Source organism: Rhinoderma darwinii, chromosome 9, assembly GCF_050947455.1.
Source record: "Rhinoderma darwinii isolate aRhiDar2 chromosome 9, aRhiDar2.hap1, whole genome shotgun sequence".
Lineage (NCBI taxonomy): Eukaryota > Metazoa > Chordata > Amphibia > Anura > Rhinodermatidae > Rhinoderma > Rhinoderma darwinii.
Window position 1 is genome coordinate 22,609,145 of NC_134695.1, and position 9,787 is coordinate 22,618,931.

Here is a 9,787-nt window from a genome sequence, read left to right on the forward strand (position 1 = left end):
CGTGGTTGTAAAGGATCTGCCAGACACAGCTTCTGTGTCGACGCCCGTGGTTACTCAGTCTGCACCTGCTCCTAAGTCTGATAGAGTAACTCCTTCTTCCACCACTCAGGCTGGGAGGCTGAGGAGTGGGAGAGCCTATCACAGCCTGGCCAGACGGAGCTAGCTCCCGCCCTCTGTCTATTTATACCTTCATTTCCTGCTTCTCCTTTGCCTGTGATTCTGCTTGTTTCCTGGCTCTGCTGCTGCTGCTTGTACTATTTGTCCTCTGCTTCATCTTGACCCTGGCTTTACTGACTACTCTCTTGCTCTGCGTTTGGTACCTCGTACACTCCTGGTTTGACTCGGCTCGTTCACTACTCTTGTAGCTCACGGTGTTGCCCTGGGCATCTGCCCCTTTTCCCTTAGCTTCTTTGTACCCTTGTCTGTCTGTCAGTCGTGCACATAGTGAGAGTAGGGACCGTCGCCAAGTTGTACGCCGTCGCCTAGGACGGGCCGTTGCAAGTAGGCAGGGACTTAGTGGTGGGTAGATTAGGGCTCACCTGTCTGTCTCCCTACCCCGGCATTACATAATCACAGGCCCATATACGTTTTCTACCCTGGTCCCTGACACACTATGGACCCCCTTGAGACCCTGGCTCAGCAAATGCAGGGCCTCTCCCTACAGGTCCAAGCCCTGACTCAGAGGGGCAACCTGCATAATGCTACCCTGATAGTGCCCCCCACCTCATCTCTTGAACCCCACCTCAAGTTGCCTGACTGGTTCTCAGGGGACCGGAAGACTTTTTTCTCCTTTCGGGAGAGTTGTAGGCTCTATTTCCGTCTAAAGCCCCACTCCTCAGGTTCTGAGAGCCAGCGAGTGGGTATAATTATGTCCCGGCTCCAGGACGGGCCCCAAGAATGGGCCTTCTCCTTGGCTCCCGACGCCCCTGAGCTTTCCTCTGTTGACCTTTTTTTTTCTGCTCTTGGGCTCATATATGACGAGACTGACAAGACTGCCTTTGCTGAGAGTCAGCTGGTGACCTTACGTCAGGGTAAGAGACCCGTTGAGGAGTACTGTTCGGACTTTAGGAAGTGGTGTGTAGCTTCTCGGTGGAATGACCCTGCCTTGAGGTGCCAGTTTAGATTGGGTCTGTCGAACGCCCTGAAGGACCTGTTAGTTAGCTATCCCTCTTCTGACTCTCTTGATCAGGTAATGGCTTTAGCGGTACGTCTTGACCGACGTCTCAGGGAACGACGACTTGAACGTTTTTGTGCCTTCTCCTCTGGCTCCCCCATGATGGCTCCCGAGGTGCCGTTGCTTCGTTCTTCCACGCAAAACTCGGATGAACCTATGCAACTCGGGGCCTCCTTGTCTCCCAAACAACGTAGAGAGTTCTGCAGGAAGAATGGTCTCTGCTTCTACTTTGGGGATGACAAACATCAATGAACAACTGTCCCAGGCATAAGAATAAGCAGCCGGAAAACTTCCGCGCCTAAGTGACCATTGGGGAGGTCGCTTGGGCGCACAGGTATTTCCCGTATACATTAACCTAATAAGATCATGCTTCCCTTTCAGGTCTCTTTTGGTGGTAGGTCTGCTACCGGCAATGCCTTCGTGTATTCAGGGTCTTCTGCTAATATTATGTCTGTGGAATTTGCTATGTCTCTAGCTATGCCATTGATTGAATTGCCTAAACCTGTCCCGGTAGTGGGTATCGACTCCACTCCTCTTGCTAATGGTTATTTTACGCAGCATACCCCTGTTTTTGAACTCCTTGTTGGCTCCATGCATTTGGAGCAGTGCTCTGTACTGGTGATGCAGGGATTATTGTCCGATTTGGTTTTAGGCCTACCCTGGTTGCAGATGCATAATCCCACGTTTAACTGGAACACTGGGGATCTTACCAAATGGGGTAATGAATGCATGACGTCATGTTTTTCTGTTAATTTTATTTCTCTCCCTGAGGAGGTGAACACTCTACCTGAGTTTATTCAGGACTTCGCTGATGTTTTTTCTAAAAAGGCCTCCGAAGTGTTACCTCCTCATAGAGAGTATGATTGCGAAATCGATTTGGTACCAGGGGCTAAGCTCCCTAAAGGTAGGATATTTAATCTCTCTTGTCCCGAACGTGAAGCCATGAGAGAGTATATCCAGGAATGCCTGGCCAAGGGTTACATTCGCCCCTTTACTTCTCCGGTAGGTGCTGGCTTCTTCTTCGTAGGGAAGAAGGATGGTGGTCTTGATTCCTGATCTCTTCAATCAGGTTCAGGGGGCCCAATGGTTCTCTAAGTTTGATCTACGGGGGGCTTATAACCTTATCCGCATCAAAGAGGGGGATGAGTGGAAGACTGCGTTTAACACGCCCGAAGGTCATTTCGAATACCTCGTCATGCCCTTTGGGTTGTGTAATGCTCCCGTGGTCTTCCAGAATTTCATTAATGAGATTTTAAGAGACTACCTGGGGGTATTTCTTGTAGTGTACCTTGATGACATACTTGTATTTTTCCAAGGACTGGTCCTCCCACATTGAGCATGTCAGGAAGGTGCTCCAGGCCCTTCGGGAAAACAAACTGTTTGCTAAAACTGAAAAATGTGTGTTTGGGATGCAAGAGATACCATTTTTGGGTCAAATCCTCACTCCTCATGCCAAGGTTCAGGCTGTGGCTGAATGGGTCCAACCTGCCTCCCTGAAGGCGTTACAGTGCTTCCTGGGGTTTGCTAATTATTACAGGAGATTTATTGCTAACTTGTCGGTCATCGCTAAGCCTCTTACGGATCTCACTCGCAAAGGTGCTGATCTCCTCCACTGGCCTCCTGAGGCGGTCCAGGCTTTTGAGGTCCTTAAGAAGTGCTTTATCTTGGCCCCAGTGCTGATTCAGCCTAACCAAATGGAGCCGTTCATCGTGGAGGTTGACGCCTCCGAGGTGGGAGTGGGTGCTGTCTTGTCCCAGGGTACCAGGTCCCTCACCCATCTCCGTCCCCGTGCCTACTTCTCCAGGAAGTTCTCACCCACTGAGAGTAACTATGACATTAGCAACCGCGAACTCTTAGCCTTTAAATGGGCATTTGAAGAGTGGCGCCATTTCCTGGAAGGGGCTAGGCACCAGGTAATGGTCCTTACCGACCACAAGAATCCGGTTTTCCTAGAATCTGCCTGGAGGCTAAACCCGAGACAAGCTCGATGGGCGTTATTTTTTACTAGATTCAACTTTTTGGTCACCTATAGGGCTGGGTCTAAAAATATTAAAGCTGATGCACTGTCGCGTAGCTTCATGGCCAGCCCTCCTTCGGAGGAAGATCCTGCTTGTGTTTTGCCCCCAGGTATAATCATTTCCTCTGTTGATTCTGACCTAGTCTCCGAAATTGCGGCTGATCAAGGTTCAGCTCCCGGGAGCCTTCCTTAGAAAAAGCTGTTTGTTCCCCTGCAATTCCGGCTAAGGGTACTCAGGGAGAATCATGACTCTGCACTATCTGGCCATCCAGGCATCCTGGGTACCAAGCACCTCATTGCCAGAAACTATTGGTGGCCTGGGTTGCTTAAAGACGTTAAGGCCTACGTCGCCGCTTGTGAGGTTTGTGCTAGGTCCAAGACTCCCAGGTCCCGACCAGCGGGCTTACTATGTTCTTTGCCCATTCCCCAGAGACCTTGGACCCATATCTCCATGGATTTTATCACCGATCTGCCTCCATCTCAAGGCAAGTCGGTGGTGTGGGTTGCAGTAGACCGCTTCAGTAAAATGTGCCACTTTGTGCCCCTCAAGAAACTACCCAATGCTAAGACGTTAGCTACCTTGTTTGTCAAACACATCCTGCGTCTCCATGGGGTTCCTGTCAATATTGTTTCTGACAGAGGGGTACAATTTGTTTCATTGTTTTGGAGAGCCTTCTGTAAGAAGTTGGAGATTGATCTGTCCTTCTCCTCGGCCTTCCATCCTGAAACTAATGGCCAGACTGAGAGGACTAATCAGTCTCTAGAACAATATTTAAGGTGTTTTATCTCTGACTGTCAATATGATTGGGTCTCCTTCATTTCCCTCGCTGAATTTTCCCTTAATAACCGGGTCAGTAACTCGTCAGGGGTCTCCCCCTTTTTCTGTAATTTTGGGTTTAATCCACGGTTCTCTTCCGTTTCACCTGGTGGTTCCAACAATCCCGAGGTAGATGTCGTTCATCGGGAACTGTGCACAGTCTGGGCCCAGGTTCGGAAGAACCTAGAGGCATCCCAGAGCATACAAAAGACTCAGGCAGATAGAAGACGTTCTGCTAACCCCTTGCTTGTGGTCGGGGATCTGGTGTGGCTGTCTTCTAAAAATTTGCGCCTTAAAGTCCCGTCCAAAAAATTTGCTACCCGGTATATAGGGCCGTACAAGGTCATTGAAGTCCTTAACCCTGTCTCCTTCCGACTGGAGTTACCCCCGTCTTTTCGAATACACGACGTGTTTCATGCCTCCCTCCTGAAACGCTGCTCCCCGTCCTTGGCTCCCTCGAGGAAACCTCCAGTCCCTGTTCTCACCCCTGAAGGGGTAGAATTCGAGGTGGCCAAGTTTGTGTACAGCAGGATGGTCCAAGGCTCCCTCCAGTACCTGGTCCATTGGAGAGGATACGGGCCTGAGGAGAGGACTTGGGTACCCGCCCGGGATGTTCACGCTGGGGTATTGCTCAAGAGGTTCCATCTTCTGTTCCCCAATAAGCCAGGTCCCCCTAGAAAGGGTCCAGTGGCCCCTCATAAAAGGGGGGATACTGTAAAGGATCTGCCAGACAGAGCTTCTGTGTCGACGCCCGTGGTTACTCAGTCTGCACCTGCTCCTAAGTCTGATGGAGTCACTCCTTCTTCTACCACTCAGGCTGGGAGGCTGAGAAGTGGGAGAGCCTATCACAGCCTGGCCAGACGGAGCTAGCTCCCGCCCTCTGTCTATTTATACCTTTGTTTCCTGCTTCTCCTTTGCCTGTGCTTCTGCTGGTTTCCTGGCTCTGTTGCTGCTACTTGTACTATTTGTACTCTGCTTCATATTGACCCTGGCTTTACTGACTACTCTCTTGCTCTGCGTTTGGTACTTCGTACACTCCAGGTTTGACTCGGCTCGTTCACTACTCTTGTAGCTCACGGTGTTGCCGTGGGCATCTGCCCCTTTTCCCTTAGCTTCTTTGTACCCTTGTCTGTCTGTCTGTCGTGCACATAGTGAGAGTAGGGACTGTCGCCCAGTTGTACGCCATCGCCTAGGACGGGCCATTGCAAGTAGGCAGGGACTGAGTGGCGGGTAGATTAGGGCTCACCTGTCTGTCTCCCTACTCCGGCATTACATCCTCGTATCGTTTGGGAGGCCCACAAATGCGTGATATGGGGTACGTTTATCAAACACGGAGCCCGTCTGAAGAGGGAACGTGTTGCAGCTACTGTCCGCCTGCTATCGGAGATTGAACTCCTTGAGATCTCCCACAATAGCTCCCGTGATCCGGTTTGTCGGATTGCCCTCCTCCACAAAAGGGAGGAACTACGAACCCTTCTGATGTCCAAGGCCAAAGCCATGCTTTCCAAATGTAAACGCCCCTACTATGAATACGGCAACAAAAGCAGCAAATCGCTTGCCAGAGCGTTACGCATTCAACAAGCCCAGACCTACATACCCTCTATTACGTCCTCCTCTCAAACACGTGTCCGTTTACCTATGGATATAGCCTCCACATTTCGGGAATTCTACACTTCTCTATATGATGCGGATTCAACCAATCCTTCCGCGTCATCCAGAGACTTCAGGTCAAATATCACAGCTTACATCGCAGACTCCGGCCTCCCCCCTGTAAAGGATCTGCCAGACACAGCTTCTGTGTCGACGCCCGTGGTTAATCAGTCTGCACCTGCTCCTAAGTCTGATAGAGTGACTCGATCATCTACCACTCGGGCTGGGAGGCTGAGAAGTGGGAGAGCCTATCACAGCCTGGCCAGACGGAGCTAGCTCCCGCCCTCTGTCTATTTATACCTTCATTTCCTGCTCCTCCTTTGCCTGTGATTCTGCCTGTTTCCTGGCTCTGCTCTGCTGCTTGTACTATTGACCTCTGCTTCATATTGACCCTGGCTTTACTGACTACTCTCCTGCTTTGCGTTTGATATCTCGTACACTCCTGGTTTGACTCGGCTTGTTCACTACTCTTTTTGCTCACGGTGTTGCCGTGGGCAACTGCCCCATTTCCCTTAGCTTCTGTGTACCCTTGTCTGTTTGTCTGTCGTGCACATATTGAGCGTAGGGACCGTCGCCCAGTTGTATGCCGTCGTCTAGGACATGCCGTGCAAGTAGGCAGGGACTGAGTGGCGGGTAGATTAGGGCTCACCTGTCTGTTTCCCTACCCCATCATTACACCCCCTCTATCGGATGATATTCTCACTGATCTGGAAGAACCGATTACCCCACAAGAACTTTCCTATGCTTTAAAACACTCCCGGTCGGGCAAAGCCCCTGGCCCAGATGGATTTACGCTCCCATATTATAAAAAATTCCTGGCAGTTCTAGGACTGCATTTTCTAGCTTCCTTCAATTCCTATTCCACCTCATCTCCCACTCCCCCTGACGCTCTTGGGGCACATGTTGCGGTGATTCCCAAGCCCGATAAAGACCCCTCACAGTGTGCCAGCTACAGACCATTCTCCCTCCTTAACACTGACATAAAATTGTTTGCTAAGATTCTGGCTGTTCGTCTTGCACTGCTGCTTGGGGATGTTGTTCATGCGGATCAGGCGGGTTTTATGGTAGAGAAGCTCGGGACAACACGACTAAAGCCATCAATCTTATTAACAAAGCCAAGATATCCAATATGCCTCTTATGCTCCTGTCTACGGACGCTGAAAAAGCGTTCGACAGAGTCAATTGGACTTTTATGGAAGAAACCCTTCTCCGTCTTGGCCTCAGATCCCACATGATGGGCTGGATAATGTCTCTGTATTCATGCCCATCTGCTAGAGTCCGCATGAACGGAATCCTTTCGGAGGGGTTCTCTATTTATAATGGCACCAGGCAGGGGTGCCCCCTGTCTCCCTTGATCTTTGTGCTGACGTTGGAGCCTTTTCTCCACCACGTTCGCGCTAATCCTGACGTGACGGGTTTGGAGACGATCTACTCTTCTTCTTGACTACACGAACCGTCTCCCTTCCCAATCCCATGCGGGAATTCAGCGCTTTTCCAACCTATCCAATTTTAAGATTAATTTTTCTAAATCAGAAGCACTGAACATTTCCCTTCCTCCCCACTTCCTCACGACCCTGAAACAATCTTTCAGTTTTAAGTGGACTCCAGTAGCCTTGAAATACCTTGGTGTCCGCATTCCACCAGACCTGAAGGATCTTTTCCAACTGAACTTTCCTCCCCTCCTTGCTGACCTTAAGGCAGACTGCGCCAGATGGTCTAAAGGCACTTTTACATGGATCGGCCGGTGCACCATCTTCAAAATGAATGCGCTTCCAAGACTCCTCTATCTTTTCCAGACCCTTCCCATAGCTATTCCTATGCAATTCTTTAAAGCGGTCAACTCTCTCCAGATTACCTTTGTTTGGAGCGGTAATACTCCTCGACTCTCACGCATACTTCTATGTCGGTCTAGGGAATCAGGAGGGCTGGCACTTCCTGACGTCCGCTCTTATTATATTGCATCTCATCTTGCTCAGGTAGTTGACTGGTGCAGACATGCGGTTTTTAAACCTTGGGTAGGCCTGGAGCAGAGTTTCTCATCTACGCTCCTGCCGGCTATCCCTTGGCTTCACTGTAGCCAACTCAAACACCTCCGTCATCACCCCACTATATGCCCAACACTACTGTGCTGCTCCCTTACTTCAGTAAGAACATCCTTCCTCCCATTACACTCCTCAATGTACCCCTTACTGGGCAACCCCTCTTTTCCCACCGGTATGACGGACCCAGTTTTCCGTTCGTGGCAGACCTCGGGATGGTCTCGAGCAGCTCAGTTTCTGAGCGGCACTGAGTTGCTCCCCGTTGCGGATATGGCCCAGGTCCCTGACCTCCCCCCATTATGACATTGGCGATCCCTTCAACTACAACACTTTTGCTCTTCTATTTCACCTCCTGCTTCCTATCAAACAGACAGGACTCCTCTAGAGGACCTTTGTGCTGGTTCTGAATTGGCAAGGCACACATTGTCCACAATCTACAAACTTCTTATAGACCCCCCTGATCTACCCCTCCCTGCCTTTCTTTCTAAATAGGAGGTAGACCTGGGTATCTCCTTCTCTCCCACACAAAGCAAACACATACTCACCATGGCCCACAAGACCTCGATTAGCTCACAATATCAAGAAGCGGGCTTCAAATTGCTGTCTCGTTGGTACAGGACCCCGGCCTGTTTACGCCACATCTTCCCCACAGCATCCCCTTTGTGCTGGAGATGTGGGCAGGACAATGGTACCCTCCTTCACACCTTCTGGTCATGTACCCTTCTTACCCCATTTTGGGAAGGCGTCAAACGTGTGATAATTGAGGTCACAGGCACAGATATAACCTTGGACGTGGCCCCCTTCCTTTTTCATCACTGCGATGTTCCGGTGAACATATATAAGCGCTCCCTGCTTCACTTTTTAGTGATGGCAGCACGTCATTGTATCCCACTACGATGGAAAGATTCCTCTCCTCCTACATTGTCCCTCTGGGTTTCACAGGTCAACGACCTTATGCATATGGAGGACTTGACCTCCGTTATTTACGACTCAAACACCAAGTTCTGCCAAACTTGGTCTACATGGATTGTTTTTCAGGACTCAGACTCCTACAAAGACATTATGCAAGAGCTGCATTCCTCTAGGCAGCCTGACTAGCGCTCTTGTCCTGAGGGATGTCTTGGAGGGCCCCCCTCCACCCTGCATATCCTCTCCTGTCCCTCACTCCCCCTCTGCTCTTCTCTTCTTATCTGTTCTTCCTCTCTTTGTCCTTCAGTTTGGACATCTGACCCAGACCTCCGCGGCGGAGGCCTGCTTTCATTCAGAATATTTCCCTATATGGGAATGCTAGCTTACATAAATATCAGTATATATGTATATGTATGCTGGGGTTACACTTTCTGTTGGATTCTGTACTTTTTTCTGTACTTTGTCATTTGTACCCCATATGTTATAAAATGGACCTCTTTGGTCATCAAAATAAAGAATTTAAAAAAAAAAAGAAAACCCCAGAATGCCCCCTGAGTGACAGTTAAAATTGCCAATCAGAGGAGAACAAAAAGTATGCAAAAAATTATCATAAAAAAATTCAATGACAAATACTTATAACATATAACAAAGGGTATAATAGAATGGTTATTGTTGATTAGCTGTATTTATTTGATTAAAAAAAACTAATAAAGAATGTACCGTATATGTCGGCGTATAAGACGACTGGGCGTATAAGACGACCCCCAACTTTTACCCTTAAAATATAGAATTTAAGATATACTCGCCATTTCGTGCAGGAGCGCTTCACTATGGACATCGGCGGCAGGACCCAGGACTCTCTGTCTCTTTGAACTCGCGCATGCGCAGATAGGATGCTTCATCGCGCGAGATCTGAGAGGCAGGGAATGAGAGGAAAGGGAGACCTACGGAGGCTTACAGGATCTTACAGAGATGTTCCCTGGCGGCTAATACCGGCTTCCCTCAGATCCGTGGCGGATTCCGTGCATCCCGGGAGCCTGTGTACCGGACTGCAGGCTCACAAGGTAACACACAACCTGTGTACAAGACAATATCCGGCATATAAGACGACCCCACACTTTTGACATTTTTTTAAGGGTGTAAAAAGTCGTCTTGTACGCCGATATATACGGTATGTATAA